At 42.2% G+C, this 19,534-nt stretch overlaps 1 protein-coding gene across 1 annotated transcript in view; it reads left to right on the top strand.

Moving 5' to 3' along the window:
- The first annotated feature begins 8,499 nt into the window (after positions 1-8,499).
- Positions 8,500-19,534, top strand: part of PLS1 (plastin 1) — a 155,229-nt gene continuing 144,194 nt past the window's right edge. Inside the window, exon 1 of the mRNA XM_081086150.1 lies at positions 8,500-8,579. The gene's annotated coding sequence lies outside the window, so the exon portion shown is untranslated. The remainder of the gene's footprint in view (positions 8,580-19,534) is intronic.

The raw sequence follows: 19,534 nt of genomic DNA, 5'->3' as shown, positions 1-19,534 counted from the left end.
CTGCCCCCACATCCACACACTATCCTTTTGCTCTCTGATTCACACACTATCTTGCAGCCTGCCATCCCATTGGCCGCCATCTTGCTCTCTCTCTTCTTAGTATTTCTTAATATTTTCTTAATATTTCTGGTTTATTGATAGCAGTTTTTCTTGTTTTCCAGATTTTTTTACTTTTATTTATTTATTTTTTTCTAAAGATTATTTATTTTTTTAATTAAATCTTTATTGTTCAGATTATTACATTTGTTCCTCTTTCCCCCCCCATAACACCCCTCCTCCCAGTTCCCACCCCACCCTCCACCCTCACTCCCCACCCACTGTCCTCATCCATAGGTGCATGATTTTTGTCCAGTCTCTTCCCATATCTCCCACACCCCTTTCCCCCCCAAGAATAGTCAGTCCATTCCCTTTCTATTCCCTGATTCTAATATAATCACCAGTTCATTCTGTACATCAGATTATTTATTCACTTGATTCTTAGATTCACTTGTTGGTAGATGCGTATTTGTTGTTCATAATTTGTATCTTTACCTTTTTCTTCTTCTTCCTCTTCTTAAAGGATGCCTTTCAACATTTCATATAATACTGGTTTGGTGGTGATGAACTCCTTTAGCTTTTCCTTATCTGTGAAGCACTTTATCTGACCTTCAATTCTGAATGATAGCTTTGCTGGATAAAGTAATCTTGGTTGTCGGTTCTTGGCATTCATCACTTTGAATATTTCTTGCCACTCCCTTCTGGCCGGCAAAGTTTCTGTTGAGAAATCAGCTGACGGTCCTATGGGTATTCCCTTGTAGGTAACTGAGTTTCTTTCTCTTGCTGCTTTTAAGATTCTCTTTGTCTTTTGATCTTGGCATTTTAATTATGATGTGTCTTGGTGTGGTCCTCTTTGGATTCCTTTTGTTTGGGGTTCTCTGCGCTTCCTAGACTTGTAAGTCTGTTTCTTTCACCAGGTAGGGGAATTTTTCTGTCATGATTTCTTCAAATAGGTTTTCAATATCTTGCTCTCTTTCATCTTCTGGCACCCCTATAATTTGGATGTTGGTATGCTTGAAGCTGTCCCAGAGGCTCCTTACACTATCTTCGTATTTTCAGATTCTTTTTTCATTTTGCTTTTCCGGTTGGGTGTTTTTTGCTTCTTCGCATATCAAATCTTTGACTTGATTGTTGCACTCCTCTGGTCTGCTGTTGGGTGTCTGTATAATATTCTTTATTTCAGTCAGTGTATGCTTAAGTTCTAGTTGGTTCTTTATCACAACATCGAGGGTCCCATTATATTTCTTGTAGATTTCATCAAGTTTATCGGCAGTTGCCAGAAAATTATTGAAAGACCTTAAAAGTGCGGTTTTGAGCTCTATATCCTCCATTTCTGTCATGTTTCTTTGTCTCCGCATTTTTTATGCTTTCTTGGTGCACCCCCTTGTGGTCTTTGTGCGCCGTCTTGTTATAGTTACGCCTTGATTGCTGTAGATAATACTGGGGTGGATTTGACCTCCAGGCCAACTGGCTATGAGAATCAGCTGTGTCATCAGTGGGAGAACTTCTGTGCTGATTCTCTAGTGCAGTGCTAATCTAGCCTCTGCCTGAGGCTATTCGGCAAATGCCTCTGTGCAGGGCTTTGGCGGGGCGGGTCCCAGGGGATCTACAGGGCGGGCAGAGTGAGCAGTTATGGCTGCTCTCAGTCCCGTCCCCAGGGGCTCTGCCTCTCAGAGTCCCAGCAACCGCAGCAAACCTTGGAGAGAAAGCTGCCTTTGAGTTCCAACTGAAGCCAGACAGTCCTGTTTGAGTCTGGGTCCCTAGAGACTCGCCCGGATCTGGAGCTCAGAGTCTAAGACTCCCTCCCGATTGAAACAGACAACCTTGCCCTCAGCCGCCAGCTCGCTCCACATGCACTCCACACCTTAGTATTTCACTTCAGCACTGGGCCTCCTCTGAGTCTCAGTATGCTTTTCTTTTTCCTCCTAGTTGTAGAGTCTCCACTCAGCCAGCCTTCCTGTGGTTCTGGATGATGTCCGTTCCATCTTTTAGTTGTATTTTTGAAGTGGTTGTTCGAGGCAGCAAACTCCGGCATTAACCTATTCCGCCATCTTGGTTTCTCTAAAGATTGCAGATTTTTTTACTTTTAAAAAGTATCTATCATTTCATGTGATTTTACGTGGGAAATAGGGTATAGGTGCATGTGCTTGATAAGCTATTATGATCCAATCTCTATTAAATAATGTGTGTGTGTGTGTGTGTGTGTGTGTGTGTGTGTGTGAGAGAGAGAGAGAGAGAGAGAGAGAGGTTTTTGCATTATTTTATCTTTTTAGTTCTCAGATTATTCTTTTCTCCTCTAAATGATTTAAAAGAAATACAGCCAGAGTTGAACTAAATTTTAACGTTTTTCACCTATTTTTTTCTCTATTCCCTGAATTCTGCAAAAGTGGCCAAATAAAGTAAAGATTTTATCATCATATTTCCTGGTGCTACCCAATGTCATTAAAAATTTACCCACATTTCCTGAATTGGGAGGTAATATTGGTGCATCCATGAGTAGCAGTTGATTTTCAGATTAGGATTAGGTTTGGGTGGCAGTTGGTCATTGTGATTATAAACATTGTAGAAACCATAAGGCTCTGGGGAACTAACACTAACCACATTCACAGAGATTCACTTTATAACACAGAATGCTTTTCTTGTTTTAAGAGTATGGGATATATTATAACTTTGTAGGGGCTACTTCTGATAAGTAACATAAATTTGGAGTTGGACTTGAGTTGGAATCCTGGCTCCACCATTCATTCACTCTCTGTGTTACTTAATATTTCCGAATCTCTACTTTTGTCCTTCTGAGTAAATAAGAGAAAAACCATGAAGTTTTTGGCACAGCATCTAGCACACAGGGAACATAGAATAGACATTAGAGATGATAGTAAGATGGTGGTGGTGGTTATTATAGGAAGTCTGCTCTGTGTGGACCCCTTCCCACGGTCAATGAGCCTGAAAAAGTAAATTAATAACCCTTGTGAAGTGTGATATGAGCAAAGATTGTATTTGTATAAAATGGTCTTTATTTAATTGTATTATGAGAAAAATAATTAGTATTTTTGTGTCTCCCTTACCTATAAAATGAGAATAACTTAAAAGGGTTGTCATGGATATTCAATGAGAAAACTTTGAGACCTATCCAGGTAGCTCAGTTGGTTAGAGTGTCATCCAAATACACTAAGGTTAGATTCCTGGTCAGGGCATAGACAAAAATCAATTAATGAATGCATAAATAAGTGAAACAACAAATCAATGTTTCTCTCTCTCTAAAATCAATATGTAAAAAAATTTAAAAAGAAAACATTCTAAAGTGCTTAAAATAGTTATTGGTACACAGTAAGAATTAAATAACTCCTAGGTATGTTATTAATATTTATTATTATTATATTACTAATATTTTATATAAGCTATAGAAGAGCCAGAAAATTATCCCTATTTCAATTTAAGTTGATTTTATTTTTTCAATCCTCAATTGTAACACATTATTAGACATAAATTCATTTGATAAAATAAGTATTTTAAATTGGAACTATTCTGGGAAAACTGAAACATCTATATGTATAAACAGGGAATATGCTAATTAGCTGAGTGTCACAACCACTCAGGAGGAGGCTGCATCACGACTGCTCAGGGGGAGCTGCGTGCGCAGATGGGCAGGAGGGGACTGCGTGCCACCCCCACCCCAGGCCCTGCGGGGAGGCTGGGGCTGGTGGCAGGTCAGAGTGGAGACACAACACATGGAGAGGCTGGGGCTGGGGGCGGGCCAGAGTGGAGACACAACACACAGGAGGCCTGCCCCCACCCCAGCCTACACAACGCTGAGGGGCACCTCCTCTTGCAATTTCAATCGCGTGCTGGGCCTCTAGTCTACACTAATAAAAGAGAAACATACAAATTAACCATCACTCTGCCACTCCGCTACACCCACCAGCCAATCAGGAGCAAGTGTGCAAATTAACCCAACTAAGATGGAGTGAGCAGGAGGCTTGGGTTGCCCCTGGCGATGGAGGAAGCTAAGCTTCCTGCCTGCCTGGCTGTTCCTGGGCTCTGCTCAAGGCTACAAAGTTTCAATTATAGAAGATAAATAAATCCCAGATACCTGCGTACAGCCTACCCTGGCCTCTGCTCAAGGAGGCGCTAAAAAAAAAGAAAAAAAGGAGAGGCTGGAGGCTTGGGTCACTGGGGGGCGTGGTCAGCCTGAAAACGGCCATCAGCCACTCACCCAGGCTGGCCACACCCCCATGGGGTGAGGATCCCCGCTGGGGGGCTTGGCCAGCCTGCAAACAGCCATCAGCCCCTCACCCAGGCTGGCCAGGCACCCCAGTAGGGACCCCCAGCCTGATCCAGGACACCCTTCAGGGCAAACCAGCCGGCCCTCACCCATGCACCAGGCCTCTATCTATACTAATAAAAGGGTAATATGCTAAGTAGACTGGGAGACCTTCCAGGAGACCTTCCGACATTCTTCTGGACAAAGCCATGGTGGTGGGGCCGAGGTAGAGGCGGTTAGAGGCCAGGATGGGACAGCAGTTGTGGGTGATCAGGCTGATGGGGGGTGAGGCCATTGGGGGTAAGCAGACAAGCAGTGGGGTCAGTTGGGGGTGAGCAGGCCATCAGTGGGGGTCAGTTGGAGGTGATTAGGACAGCAGGGGGGCCCAGTTGGGAGCGAGCAGACCAGCAGCGGGGCAGTTGGGGGCGAGCAGGCTGGCAGGCAGAATGGTTAGGGGTAATCAGGCAGGCAGGCAGGTGAGTGTTTAGGAGCCAGCAGTCCCAGATTGTGAGGGGGATGTCCGACTGCCGGTTTAGGCCCTATCCCTGTAAACTGGCAGTAGGACATTTTTTGAGGGGTCCCAGATTGGAGAGGATGCAGGCTGGGCTGAGGGATACCCCCATGCATGAATTTTGTGCGCTGGGACACTAGTATCTATATAATAAAGAGCCAGGGTTGTAACTACCGAAGGCTCGACCAGACTGGAAATCAGTGCTGGGTTTCAAGGGCAGTGTAGCACTGACTAGGGCGCTGTAGGCACCCCGACCCAGCACTGACTGCCTAGGGGGCTGCAGATCAGGCCCAGAGAGAGGCTTGCAGAGAGAGAGAGAGGCAGGGTCTGATCCATAGCCTCTGTGGTAGCTGTTGATCAGAACTTGCCTCTCTTTCTCTCCCAGCCTGGACAACAGCCGCGTCTCCATTTCTCTCTAGGCCTCACCCGGGCTGCTGATGCCTTTCTGATCAGGCCCTGTGGATAGGCCCAGAGATGCTGACTAGAATAGAAACTGACCAATCAGAACCAAATCTGGGTGAATGTAAGGAGCCAATGGCTACATAGAAGGCAGAGCTTTTGACACTGACTGGCATAGAGACTGACCAATCAGAACCAAAACTGGGTCAACTGTGAGGAGCCAATGGCTGCCTAGAAGTTGGAGCTTTTGATGCTAACTGGCATAGAAACTGACCAATCAGAACCAAATTGCCAGAGGAGGGCAGTTGGGGGTGAGATCAGGCCTGCAGGGGTGGGCAGTTGGGAGCGAGATCAGGCCGGCAGGGGAGGGCAGTTAGGGGTGATCAGGTAGGCAGAGGCAGTTAGGGGCAATCAGGCTAGCAGGGGACGGCAGTTGGGGGCAAGATCAGGATGGCAGCAGAGGGCAGTTAGGGGTGGTCAGGCAGGCAGAGGCAGTTGGGGGCTCAATCAGGCCAGCAGGGGAGGGCAGTTGGGGCGATCAGGCAGGCAGGTGAGTGGTTAGGAGCCAGTGGCCCAGACTGTGTGAGGGGTCCCCGATTGGAGTGGGTGTAGGCTGGGCTGAGGGAACCCCCCCCCCCATCTGTGCACGAATTTCATGCACCGGGCCTCTAGTGGTTATTACAACCAGATAACTTTCTTTGTAATTGTTATTCGCTGGTTGTGCATTTCTAATGATATACTCTATTTTCTGTTTTATATTTGGGAGATACATTTGGGAAATATGTTAGTTTTATCAGCAATAAATTTACAAATCACATCTTGAGGTTTGCAACTTTTAGAAATGGGTTGTTACAGACTTTTGATTTAAAGTGTACAATTTAGCCTTGCCTGTGCGGCTTACTGGTTGAGTATTGACCTATGAACCAGGAGGTCAGGGTTCGATTTCAGGTCAGGGCACATACCTAGGTTTTGGACTTGATCCCCAGTGGGGGGCATGCAGGAGGCAGCCAATCGGTAATTCTCTCTCATCACTGATGTTTCTATCTCTCTCCCTCTCCCTTCTTCTCTGAAATCAATAAAAGTATTAAAAAAAGAATAAAGTGTACAATTTACTTTTGACAGTGTGTATTCCTATAAAATCTTTACTGCAATCAAGAGATGATTTCTATGATCCCTAAAATATTTTTACTGCCCCTTTATAGCCCATCCCTCCCTCTACCCCTAGCTTCAAGATATTTCTGATTTGCTTTGTATCACAAGAGGTTAGTTTGAACTTTATATATAAATGGACTCATACATTTGTCTCTGGCATCTGCCAGTCAGTATAATAATTTTTGTATTTATTCATGTTGAAGCCTGTATGAGTAATTATTTCCATTGCATAGATTAAACAATTTGTTTATCCACGAACCTATTGATAGGCATTGAATTCCTTCTGGTTTGGTGCTATTGTGTGAAAAAAGCTGCTATAAACAGTCGTGTTCAAGTCTTTGTGTGAACATATATGTTTTAATTTCTCTTGGATAATAAGTACAAATATGTCAATGCAAGAAACGTCCATGGGGGACATTTGTAATAGTGTCAACAATAAAAATAAAATAAAACAATTTTTTAAAAAGGAAACATCCAAACTTGTAGAGAATCTTTATATGAATTTATTTGAGCCAAACTTAGGACAATTGCAGGGCAGCAAGATCTCAACTGTTCTGGAGAATGACAGTTTTGCAGTTTCTTTTATGGTATACATTTGGGATAGGGGGATGAGGTAAGAAAACTTACATGGAGGTGGAAGAAAGCAAAGCAGGAATTTGATTACAGAATAGTTATCAAGATTATGGGCTTTCTTGAGGGTGGTTGCTTCAGAGGGACTTGAAAAAAGATAAATACTCTGGCATTTCAAATGTGTTAATTCAGATGCCTAAGAACAACTGGGCAGGTCTTGCTTAAGGTGAAATAAACTTTTTACTAAAAAAGTGATATGCCTGAGGTGACTACTCACCATGACAAGCCCATTTAGGAGTTTATGATCAGATCACCCTGTGGGGTTACTTTCTGCCACTGGACTTACTAGTTTTATTATAGAATTCCTTTATCATTCACAAATGGAATGGCTGGCTTGTGTGGCAGATGTGTGTTTAACTTTTTAAGAAATATTTTGTGAGAACTTACATATTCAACTCCTTCTGTATATCTGGGCTCAGATAAGGATACTAAGTCCATCTATTTCTCTAGGTAAAAGGCAGGAAAAAAATCCTTATCCTCCCCAAACCTGGCTCACATACTTCCATATTTAATTGCTTATCAATTCCTTTGGGTTCCTAAAATAATTTCAACATCCTTCTTTCCATCTCTCCAGCCCTACTGATACCATCTCAGGGTATCTATTTTGTACCCAGTACTGTGCTAGGTAATGAGAGGGCACACAGTTAAAGGGGCAGCAAAATAGAGACCCCTCCTGCTGCCTCTGGAGACAGAGCTGAAGTGACCACAAGGAAAGACTATGCTGTGCAAACTCTTTGTGAGAAGTCTTGGGGCTGCATTCCATTTACTTGATTCACATGCTAGAGGAAATATTCCACCTTTGTTTGAGTGCTAGGTGTAGCTATTTACTTATTTTTAAAACAGGTGTGGCTGTTAAATGAAGAGGAAATGTTTTGTGAAATCTCAAAAAGGGGAGAAAGAAAACTTTTCTTTAGACTAGCAGTTCACAAAGCGTGGGAGGGGGACTAATAACAAGAGTTTTAAAAAACGTTAGAAATGCAAATGTTGGGCCTCACTCTAGACCTACTGAGTGAAACTCCGGGTGTAGGATTTTTCCATTGATTTTCAGAGAGTGTAGAAGAGAGGGAAAGACGGAGCAAAACATCAATGCAAGAAAAACAATGAATTGGTTACCTCCTGCACACCCGCTACTGGGGACGGAGCCTGCAACCTGGGCATGTGCCTTTGACCAGAATCGAACCTGGAACCTGCAGTCCGCAGGCAAACGCCTGAGCCAAACCGACAAGCCATCCAGGTGGTTCTAATGGAAGCTCAAGTTTGAGAACCACTGTGCTAAGCTCATTCCAGGGATGTAGGTGGTTATCTTTAGGATGGGAGAAGCTTAAGTCCTGCGTAACTGGGCAGCAGGGTAACATAAGCGCAGCGCCAGGCCAATTCTCCCCCTCGCCTCTACCAGCACCCTCCGCTGAGCCCAAGCTCTCGGACTTGGGTGCTTTACCCTGGGAGCCGTGGCCAAACCCTGGTAAGTGGATTCCGACTGGGCTGGCCTGGGTGCCGGACGGGCATGCGCAGACTGGCGAGCGCAAGCAGAACAGCAAGAGCAGGGAGGTAGCGGCAGGACGGACCTGCGGGCGCGGCAGGACCAGCGCGGTAGGTTTGGGTGCGCGGCGGTGGGGTACCAGGGGAGGGCTGGACACGAAGGCAGAAGACAAAGCCTCACTTTGTCGCTGGCTCACAGCGGCTAGCGGGGGTCTATCGGGGTTTCCCTCGCTCGCCTGGCGGCTCAGGCGCTCTCCTGCCCATTTTGGACAGGCGGTAGCCGGCAGGTGTTACACTGTGTGTTTATGCTGTTTACACAGCCTGAGAACTGTGTTATGATTATCTGCATGAAGTTAGGTTTTTAGTTAACTTTGCTGTTTTCCTCTTTCTCTCAAACTTTGGGTGGATGGCTGCTGCTGAGGCTTTCAAATCCAGCCTGTTTCGCGTGAATTCTGTGACCGGTTTATGTGCCTTTGGACTTTTGATGCATAGGATCAATAGGGCTGGAGTGAAATCGTATCCGCGGTTTCTGGTTTTGGTGCCTTTCCTGGAGCAGGGCGCTTCTGGGTGCGGCATTAAAAAAGTAAACTTCTAGCGAATTTCAGAGCCTAAAACGTTCTGTATTTTAGCAACATTTTTTATTTATTGATTTTAGAGACAGGAAGGGAGAGATTATTTATGCATTCATTGGTTGATTCTTGTATGTGCCACAACCTTAGCATACGCCAGGACACTCTACCAGCTGAGCTACTTGGCCAGGGCTAGCTGTATTTTTAAGTGGAGACTCTAAAATTTAAGACATTACAGCCCCACCACTTACTTTTTTACATTACTGTTATTTCAGGCCTTATTTGGAGCTATTAAAAGGAAGTGGTCTTTTGAAAAAAGAAATACTTAATCATTTTTTTAAAAATGCTTAAAAATATATTTTTTATTGATTTCAGAGAGGAAGGGAGAGGGAGAGAGAGATAGAAACATCAATGATGAGAGAGAATCATTGATAGGCTGCCTCTTGCTCTGTTCAGGCTCAATCACTGAGCCACTTGTCTGGGCAGGAAGTGGTGTTTTAGGTGAGTAACAGTTCTCACTTTTTTTCCTTTTCGTTACTTTGTCACATTTTGTGTCTCATACAGAGATATTTTACACTGGGGCTGCGGTATTGGTTACACTCCTACAAGGCTAAGGCTGTGCTGCACAAATTTCTTGGATAACCTATGAACCATAAACAAAAATTTAGACCATGGGGTACATACACATTGAATATTATTTAGGTTAAGTGTTAAATTTATGATGGGGGGGCATATATATATAGAATTAATAAGTTTAGGAAAAAGAAATTTTTAGTTCTGGAAGAGAAACCTATGTGGAAAGGAAATACAGATACCTGCCTTTTCCTTCATCCCCCCCCCCCCCCACCATGAAGAATGTTTTAATGGCAGAAATAATATATAGTTGGTTTAGTTTTAGACTGTAGAGACCTTCCAGGTCAGCTAGTTCAATTGCTTCAGTTTACAAATGAGAAAACTGAGACCGATGAGGTTAAATGACTTACCGTGGCTGCTGGAGCCCCTCCTTGGCAAAGCTGGGCCTGCGACCCAGGTTTTCTGATTTTCAGGGCTCTTTTTACCATCCCCCTGCTGATAACTCTCTTCACAGTTTTCAGCCGTGGGCAAACTACGGCCCACGGCTGTTTGAAATGAATAAAACTAAAAAAAAAAAAAAAAAGACCGTACCCTTTTATGTAATGATGTTTACTTTGAATTTATATTAGTTCACACAAACACTCCATCCATGCTTTTGTTCCGGCCCTCTGGTCCAGTTTAAGAACCCATTGTGGCCCTCGAGTCAAAAAGTTTGCCCACCCCTGGTTTAGATTGTTAAACATCTACATCTTTATACTGTGTAGTCTGGCTTAACCAGATAATTAGTTATTCCTGCTACTCAACTTGCTAGTATCTTTTAAAGTTCTTTCAAAAAGTATCCTCTCTCTAAAATACACACACACACACACACACACACACATATATAAATAAATACATATAAATATATATAGGTATAAACATAAATATAAATATACCCTTTCACCCAAGTCCCACCTAACTATTTGCTGGTCTTGAAACTGCCCTTCTTTCCTATCTCAGTCACATTGGGCCAGACTACCTGTTTACTTCCCTCCCTGAAGTCCTGCCCATACTGCCAGAATAGCTCAGGTATGACGTCTTCTTAGAAGCTTCCCTTGATTACTGTGGCCAGAAAGTAGCTCTCCATGTTCTTAATCCTCTAGCATTTATTACTGTTTTCTGTGTTGCTAGAAGGCACCTCATCTTTAGATTTCTGAATTTTTGAATTTTAGCACAGTCCCAACTTCTTGACCAGTTCGTAAGCTCTTGGAGGTTAAAGTCTATGACTTAGATATCCCACCCAGCACAAAGTACAAAGTTTGTTTTCAGCCACTGTTTGTGAGAGGGAAGAAGTAAAGCACGAATAGTTTTTAAAGGAATTTGATGTGGATGTTGTGTAATATGGGAAGGCCACCTTAGAGCTATAGCAAGAGAGTTGTCAAGTCAAAACAGCTTGATGGGGTGATTCTCCTATTTTGATGGGAGATCACACATCAGTTAGGAAAGTGTTGGGGACAGAGGTTGCCCAACATAAGAGGGGAGTGTTGCCTAAGGCCTGGATTTAAGCATGTCACTCCAAGTGCAGAGTGGAGAGCACAGATTTAAGAAATGGTGTAAAGGAAAAAGCATTTGGTAAAAGACTGGATGCAGAAAAGGAAAGACATCTTGAAAATTACTTTAGTTTCAGGCTTGGTATATTGGTAATGGGTTGTAATGTTCTTTTTAAAAGTCCCTCCAATCATGACATTCCTTTTGTTTCTTACAGTTACTGGTGTGATTGTCTTATTTCCCATTCTAGATGATAAGTTCTTTGGGGGATGATCTTTAACGCCTCATAATGCCAGGCATTATGCTTAGTTGTTGCATGAGTAAATAAATGAAGAAATAGTGTATTTTGACAAGGAGAGGGTGGGCATTTAAGATCTTAGAGCTGTGAAGTATCACTTTATCCAAACCACTAACTAAGGTAGTTAGTGGTGTAACTGGAGCTTCTACTCAAGTTTCCTCATTACTAGCGCCATGCTTGTTTTGTTGACCCTTCCTTTTCAAGGTTGTTGACCCTAAGATGAAGTTGAAATGGCAGCAGGACACTCTAGCTTGAAATGTTTTGTGGATCTAAAGCCCTTGGAGAGCAATCTAAAGTGGGAACTTGGTGGCCAATGGGTGGATGTCTGTCATTGGAAGAGATGAGATAAGGGGTGACTGGCCAATTCAAAGTTGAGTGCACAGAGCGAGGAGGAGGCTGAGGCTGGGGTTTGGGGTATCTGCACTCGAGGGAGTTGAGGAGGAGTCTGGACAGGTGAGTGTAGCTTAACTTGTCAGGACAGAAGACATAAACAGATCTACCCCAAGTCCTTGGGCTGAGAGTATATTTGGGAGAAACATTCCACACTACCAGGAAGTGGTGAGCGATAGCCATGTTGTTTATGACCCAGGAAAGTGGGGATAAGATTGAGAGAGAGAGAGAGAATTGTGATCAGACTCTCTACCTGGAAGAACAAGACAGAAGGCAGTCTTTCAGAATTTCCAATCCCATTTTGGAATACTTGTGGGATTTTGCAAATCAAAACACAGCCTTTCCATTGAGCTGCACACAGCATTGAGCGAGCTGTTAGCACCTTCACAAGCAAGTTGATCACTGTCTTCAACTGCCAGTTCTGTGCTTGTCATAAAAATATTAAGAAGAGAGAGAAATTGAGGGGAGAGACACAGTTTCCTGGGGGGAAGTGGAGCGTTGGGCACATATAGCGGGACTACTTTTTTTTTTAAATTACGACTTTAGTCAAAATTGATTGGACAGCCAAATGAAAATCAGGTGGTATGTTGAGGTTAATGTCTCATACATATAAAAATGCCCAAATATTGAAATCTAGAGTTATATACTACAATCCTATGTAAAATGACTATATTATGTAACCTTCTCAAAATAATAAAGGTAATATTAGTAATTAGTATTATAGAATGTTTTCCATTACCAGTGTACTGAACACTTTATAAACAATATGCCATTTAGGCTTTACAAACCCTCCTGTGAAATTGGTGCAATTATTATTCCTGTTTTACAGATGAGAAAACTGAGGCTTAGATAAAAATCACATTTCTGAGGTCACACAGTTGACAAGTGGCTGAGTTGAGCTTTGATCCCAACCCTGACTGACTTCAGGCACTGAGAGCTTAAATAACTTAATCAAATATCTTAAAATGCAAAACTTTATCGGTGGCAACCCTAACAGATACTTAGGCGTCCATTGAGAATGGTCACAGATTTTAGCTGATGAAACTCTCAACATTCTATGAGCCAGACTTTAATCTGAGGAACAAACAACAGTGATGAATCTTTCTGTTTTTTTTTGTTTGTTTGTTTGTTTTTTTTGGTGTTTTTTTTTAATTATTCGTAGTGGTCTTTATCTCCTTTATACTCTTGGAGCATTCCTAGAGGCAGAAATAGCACCATAAAGCTATTTCTGTTCTGCTCCCTCCTTTCAGGAGGAACTGGGGTGATAGAGGTTAGTTGATATTGATCCAGGAGATACCTCAGGGGTTGGCAGTGCGTGGGAAACCCTGTACATGAGCCTGAGGACTGCAGAGTGGCCCAGTTTGTAAGGACTTCCCCCGCTGGGGTGGTGGAATCCACTTCTGGAATCCTCGGAATATTTGTGAGTCTTGACCCTTCCCCTCATCTCAGGCCTGTGAACTGGTTGGAATGCCCAGGGAGAATCCAGACCTGAGCACCTCCTCCTGGGAGCCTAGAGATCAGAGAGCTCTGAAGTCAGTGTGGACTTGTTGCAGTTGGAAGTGTGTGTAGATACCTCAGGTAAGGCTCCTGTTTAGAGAGTAATTTAGAGACAGGACTATCAGGCCCCAAATTTGACCAGTGAAATTAGCTGTGAGAAAATGCTAATCTCCCCCTCCCCACATGAACCTAATTAATCTCTTTTGAGAGTTTCAAAATGGAATCTAGCTGAAAGCATTCTCCCCTCCCTGTGCTAGGTGAGCCTTCTTTCTATTACCTGCTTCTACTTCATCTTCTGGGTAGGACCTGTGTTCAGATGTGAAAGGAAAGGACGCCTGCTTCTGACCTGTACCCATTACTCGTCTCGACATCCAAAAACTCATCACATCACCCAGCTCTTTCCCTGAACAAAGGTGTGAATCAACATTTTATTTTGGATCATGATAAAATCAGGGAGAAGGAGAAAGAGGCCTTTGTGCTCCATATAGGTTGATCAGTTATAAAATGGTTATACAATTTGATTGCTGGAAATTTTGCTGACATATAAATCACTTGAGATTTGAGGCTGTGTTAACTTTAATCATCTTATTTCTTTTCAGTACTGCTGTGTCTGAAAGTTCCTGTTTGCCTTTTTTTTTGGTGAGAAACATATACCATGGCTTCTATAAAAACAAGTTGCTTTTTAGTAATACTCTGCACACAGAAAGGGTGGGAATTAGAATGGTGATTAAAAGAGTTTTTCTTTTATTTAAACACTTGTTTCATGAGAAAGTATTTTATTTTCTACTACACTTACAGATAACTTGCTCATAAAGCCCAGTTGTGAAGGGGACTTTAGACTTTATAATAAACTAAATTTGTATGGCTTACTCTTTTGAGCAATCCAGATCTATAAAACTATAAGAATATTGGGATAACTGACTGCATACAGATATGCTGCACAGAGGAAACATGAGAAACTGTCTTTGCTGATAGTAAGATAGATGAATGTCTTATTAAGGTGGAAGAAGTTTGGGGGGGCTTCTTTGTGATAAAAAGTAAAAGGTTTGGGGGGATGGTTTACCATAGAGACTCAAAATATTAGAGGAAATTAGATTTACTTTATTATTGAGAAACTCAATAAATTAAATTGTTTAAAGGTCCAGTCCCAGGAAATAACACATCTTTTATTAAAAAATGACAAAAGCTTCTTCAATTTGTTGGAGAACCAAGAAACACGAGAGCTTACCAGTGCTGTCAAAATAGAATTTGGATTGAATTTGAGTTTAAAACATTGGCAATTATGTATGGGAAGATTAGTCCTGTTAATTACACCTTGGGCCAAGATCTACTTGTCTAAACCTTCTCCTCAACAATGAATTCCCATGTGGCACCCTCTGGACTGATGAATATATGAGTAAACCTATTCCCATGGATCACAATTGTAAAATCCAAAGTAATGCATGACAATCTAAAACTGGTGTTGATCAAGCAATTTGAATGCCTTAGAAAGTTCCAGCTTTATTCACATATTGTTTCCAAAGCTGGTGCTCAGACTCTAGGTCAGCCGTGGGCAAACTACGGCCTGGCCGGATCCGGCCTGTTTGAAATGAATAAAACTATTGAAAAAAAAGACCGTACCCTTTTATGTAATGATGTTTACTTTGAATTTATATTAGTGCACACAAACACTCCATCCATGCTTTTGTTCCGGCCCTCCGGTCCAGTTTAAGAACCCATTGTGGCCCTCAAGTGAAAAAGTTTGCCCACTCCTGCTCTAGGTTAAATTGTTGAAGTAAAAGAGAAGCAGGTTCAGAACTGACTCATTCACAGTGAATGATCAAAGGCACAAACAAGTAGACTTTGTCTCATTTCACTTTATCATCTTAAAGAGATCTTTTATGGCTATATTGGTTTCTTTCTTTTGGCCCTCAATAATATATACTCACTGTGTACTTTTATAGAAAAAAAATCAATGCAAACTAGAATTTTGAGGTTTGATAAATGAATCTCTGCTAATGGCTTTAATTAATGCCATTCATCAATAATTTGGCAGAAAGACAATATCAAGTTAGTAGATAATTGAACCTTTAGCTAGATATGAAGTTAGTACTTATAATCTTTGAGAACAAACCAATAATTCTCAAAGGCTCCTGTGTTTTTTCGCCTCAACAGCCTGTCAGCATTCTGTTATTGTGAAGTCTCCCTTTCTTTCCTCTCTCCTCAGATTTCTGTTCATTGGGACACTCTTTTGGTCCAGGGGAATGTTTCTAAGAGTGGCCCAGTTCTTAAAGAGTTTAAGAATATTGCCATGGCCGGGTGGCTCAGTTAGTTGGAGCATCATCCTGTACACCAAAAAGTTACAGCTTCGATCCCCAGGAGGCAATTGAATGATGTTTCTCTCTCACATTGATGTTTCTCTCTCCCCCTCCCCCTTGCCCTCTCTCTAAAATCATTTTAGGAAAAAGCCATATCCTCAGGTAAGGATTTTTTAAAAAGTTTTATTATCAGGTCAGTGAAGTGTCAACTGTGAAACTCAGTTCACAAAAACCCAATGATGTTTTTTAGCAAAAGTTGTCATGCTAGTGAATTAATTTTGGAAAAATAATGGTAATAGCAATTTGCTTGATCCCTTTTTTTAAATCCCAAAACAGACCACATAAAGCAGGATCACCATCAGTGGAAAGAAGTAACCTAAGAATCTTTGAATGTTTAGTGGTCAACCAAAGTGAGCTGCTTCCGATAATTTACAGTTCAGAGATCTGAGGTCATTTGGCCTATGATCAGGGCAGTGGATGGAAAGTCAAGGCCTGTGATTCTGTTTCTGACCCCACGAGAAGGGAGGCCTTCTCTTTAACTGCAGGTTTGATGATTAAACAAGACATTGGATGTGAAAGCAATTAGTAAACTGTAAGATAAGGAAGTAAGGTATTTAATATAGTTATAATAAATGTCTGACTTTGCTGTCTTTCACTGATAAGTGGCCAAGACTTTGAGATTGACTTGCCTGTTTGAGGTTACTTGGCTTGGAAGTGGTAGAGATGGGACTCACATTTGTGTCTTTTAATTTGACAGAATGTCAGAGCTCAGCATTGGGACCACAGTGAAGGCCTCCTAGACAGATCTAGGGTCCCTATCCTCATGGAACTTCAGTGTAGCCCCAAATCTGGTGCTCTTCCAATTAATCTACATTTTTGCTTTTACTGACCAGAGGGAATAATTGCTTGCAATTTTATTTGGTTTTTATAAAATCCTATATGTATTTTCTGACTGTGGAGCTTTTTAAGTTACATCTCTGTTGCCATAGGTGCCTCCAATGATTGCTCCTTAAACTTCAGATTCACTCGACAGGATATTTATTAATTTCCACTGTGGAGAGAGGGGTTGGATGCCTCTCAGCATTCTTTTTGTTAATCAGAGGCTTGTTCCAGAAGAGTATTTTCTCTCTTCTACACAAAATCAAAGGGATGTGACTGAGTAAAGGGAACTGGGCTGGGGGCAGGGCTATAAGTGAGACATAGTCCTTGCACCCGTGGGTTCTCAGTCAGATGGAGGACACAGAGATAGCCTGTGACATGAGTGGGCACCAGGTGGAAGCATGGAATGAAGCTTTGGGGGAGCATAAATGGAGAATAGTTAATTCTGTTCAGTGAGTTGAGGAAGGTGTTAGGACTTTTGAGCTGAGCCTTGAAAGGAAAGTACAAGTTCAATATAGAGTCTAGTAAGAGCATTCCATGGGGGAAGAGACATCATGAACAAAATCGAGGAGACAGGGAAGAGCTGGTCCCTTCAGGAGATTGCCGGTACTTTAATGTGTTCTAAAACCCGAGCATGATAAGAATCACCTGGAGATGTTGTTAAAGAACAGATTGCTGGGCTCCAACTCCAGGATTTCTCATTCTTTAGGTCTGGGGTGAGGCCAGAGAATTTCATCTTAGCCTATTCCCAGGTGATGCTGAGGTTGTTGATCTGGGAACCACCTGGCTAGAGTATAGGGGACAGATGATCTAGAAAAAAATTGTTTTCTTGAAACTTTACTGTCACAAAATAGATGGTTCAGGGTGGTTATTGTTGTTATTGTTTTGTTTGTTTAATGAGTATAATTTACCAAGTGGTTGCTGCCTTGTGCCACTTGTTGCAGTCTTGAAGTTTCTTATCTGGTTCTGTCTACACCACCACCCCCCGCCCCCCGCCACACACACACCCTTCCTGGCTAGTTTTCCCAAGAAACCAGCCCTTTCTTTTGTTTCATGTTTTAAAGTAACGGTTGTTTAGCCAGTGTGACCATTCCACTCATGGGAAGCTGAGTAGCCAACATCAGTTGGATGATGTTAGGGGGTGACCTAAACCAATTATGAATGACTGGTGTACTCAAGGAGTATGTATTTGGTTTTTATTTTGTTAATTCGTGCATAATGTTAAACTTTTTCAACAAGTATGTTTGGAATGGCTAGAACTTACACAATTGCATAAAGCTCCTTCCCTGCCCTCAAAAAACATGTAGTCTTGTAGGAAGGTTAAATATGTATGAATTCATGGCTCCAGTACAGGGCAGCTGGTGCTGAAGGCAGTAAGAATGATAGAAACCAACTGTGCTAGGAGGGAAGGTGGGGAAGGGTAGGTGGGTGTTAAAGAGATCAACCAAAGAACTTGTATGCATATGTGTATAACCCATGGACACAGACAATAGGTTGGTGAAGGCATGGGATGGAGGACGGGGGTGGGGTGGGCTAGAAGAGGTCAATGGGGCGGGGGGGGGGGGGGCGGGAAGGGGCATGTAATACTTTCAACAGTAAAAGTTTATTTTTAAGTAAAAAATAAAAGGAGTTATTGAGAACAAAAAAAAAAAGAAAGAAAGAAACCAACTGTGACAGAACTGAGAAGGAAGGTTCACTTTCCAGTGGAACCATTATGGCAGAGTTGAGGGGATGATGATTTATGCTGTCTTCTGATGTTTTATGCCAGCAATTTTCAACCTTTCCATCTCATGGTACACATAAACTAATTACTAAAATTCTGCCACACACCAAAAAGCATATTACATTTTTTGCCTATCTGACAAAAAAAATAGGTATAATTTTGATTCATTCACACTGGACGGCTATTGTGTTGGCTTTTGTCATATTTTTATTTGACAGTTGCAGTGGTTCTCAACCTTCCTAATGCAGTGACCCTTTAATACAATTCCTCATGTTGTGGTGACCCCCAACCATAAAATTATTTTCGTTGCTACTTCGTAACTGTAATTTTGCTACTGTTATGAATCGTAATGTAAATATCTGATATGCAGGATGTATTTTCAGGGGTCATGACTCACAGGTTGAGAACCGCTGGCTAAGGGAAAAGAGGTCAGTGCCCCTGACTATAAATAGTTAGGTATTGCATGTTTTAAAAATTCTGCGGTACATTGAATGAAAACTGTTTTATTCATCTTTGTAAGCCCTTGAAATGAGGGAGCATATGTCTACATGAAGAAAATAATAGGGGAGGGAGCATTTGAATTTGGCATTGAAGGACAGGCAGATGCTCACCAGGTAGAGAGTGGTCAATTGGGGGAGGCCTAGGAAGGGGCATTCCAGACAAGGGGGCAATTGAACCTCAGAACAGAGGTACAGCAGGGAAGTGTACATGCAGCCATTGGTGAGGACTCTGGCTGGGAAGTACAGGGAGATAAGACTGGAAAAGGAAGATTGTGGGACATTTTGCAGATGAGGGTGGGGAATTTGGACTTATTCTGTAGGCAATGCTGAGTTGCAGGCGTATCTTGCCTTACCCTAATTGCCAGCTTCCTCTCACCCCCAAAACATACCCCATTTCTCTCAATGTACTGGTCTAAAAATACTTCTCTCTGGTTCTCATTTTATTATGCAAATTTCAAGACTTGCAAAAATTAATCCGTCATTAAAGGCTCCTTTGTCTTTCAAAATTATGTAAAATATGGAAGAATAACCAATTCCAAATTCTGAGAGACAAAGTATAAAAGTGAGACAAAAAATAAATGATTATAGTATTTGTTCTGGCTTGTTCTGTGAAGCTGGGGCTTTCAAAAGTTAAAGCTAAGGATGCAAACATGGTGTACCAAGCAGGTCCTCTCAAGCTGACTTCCAGTGCAGGGAGACTCCAAAGGTAAGGGTGAATAGCACTGTGGTCTCTAGAATCATTTTATAAATTCAAAACTATCTACTGGTTTAGTACTAGAAGAACTTGTCTGGGGATCAGAGTACACTAAGGTC

Source organism: Myotis nattereri (assembly GCF_964212035.1).
Source record: "Myotis nattereri genome assembly, chromosome: 3".
Taxonomy (NCBI): domain Eukaryota; kingdom Metazoa; phylum Chordata; class Mammalia; order Chiroptera; family Vespertilionidae; genus Myotis; species Myotis nattereri.
Note: the sequence above shows the minus strand (reverse complement) of the source record. Positions and strands in the feature narration are given on the sequence as shown.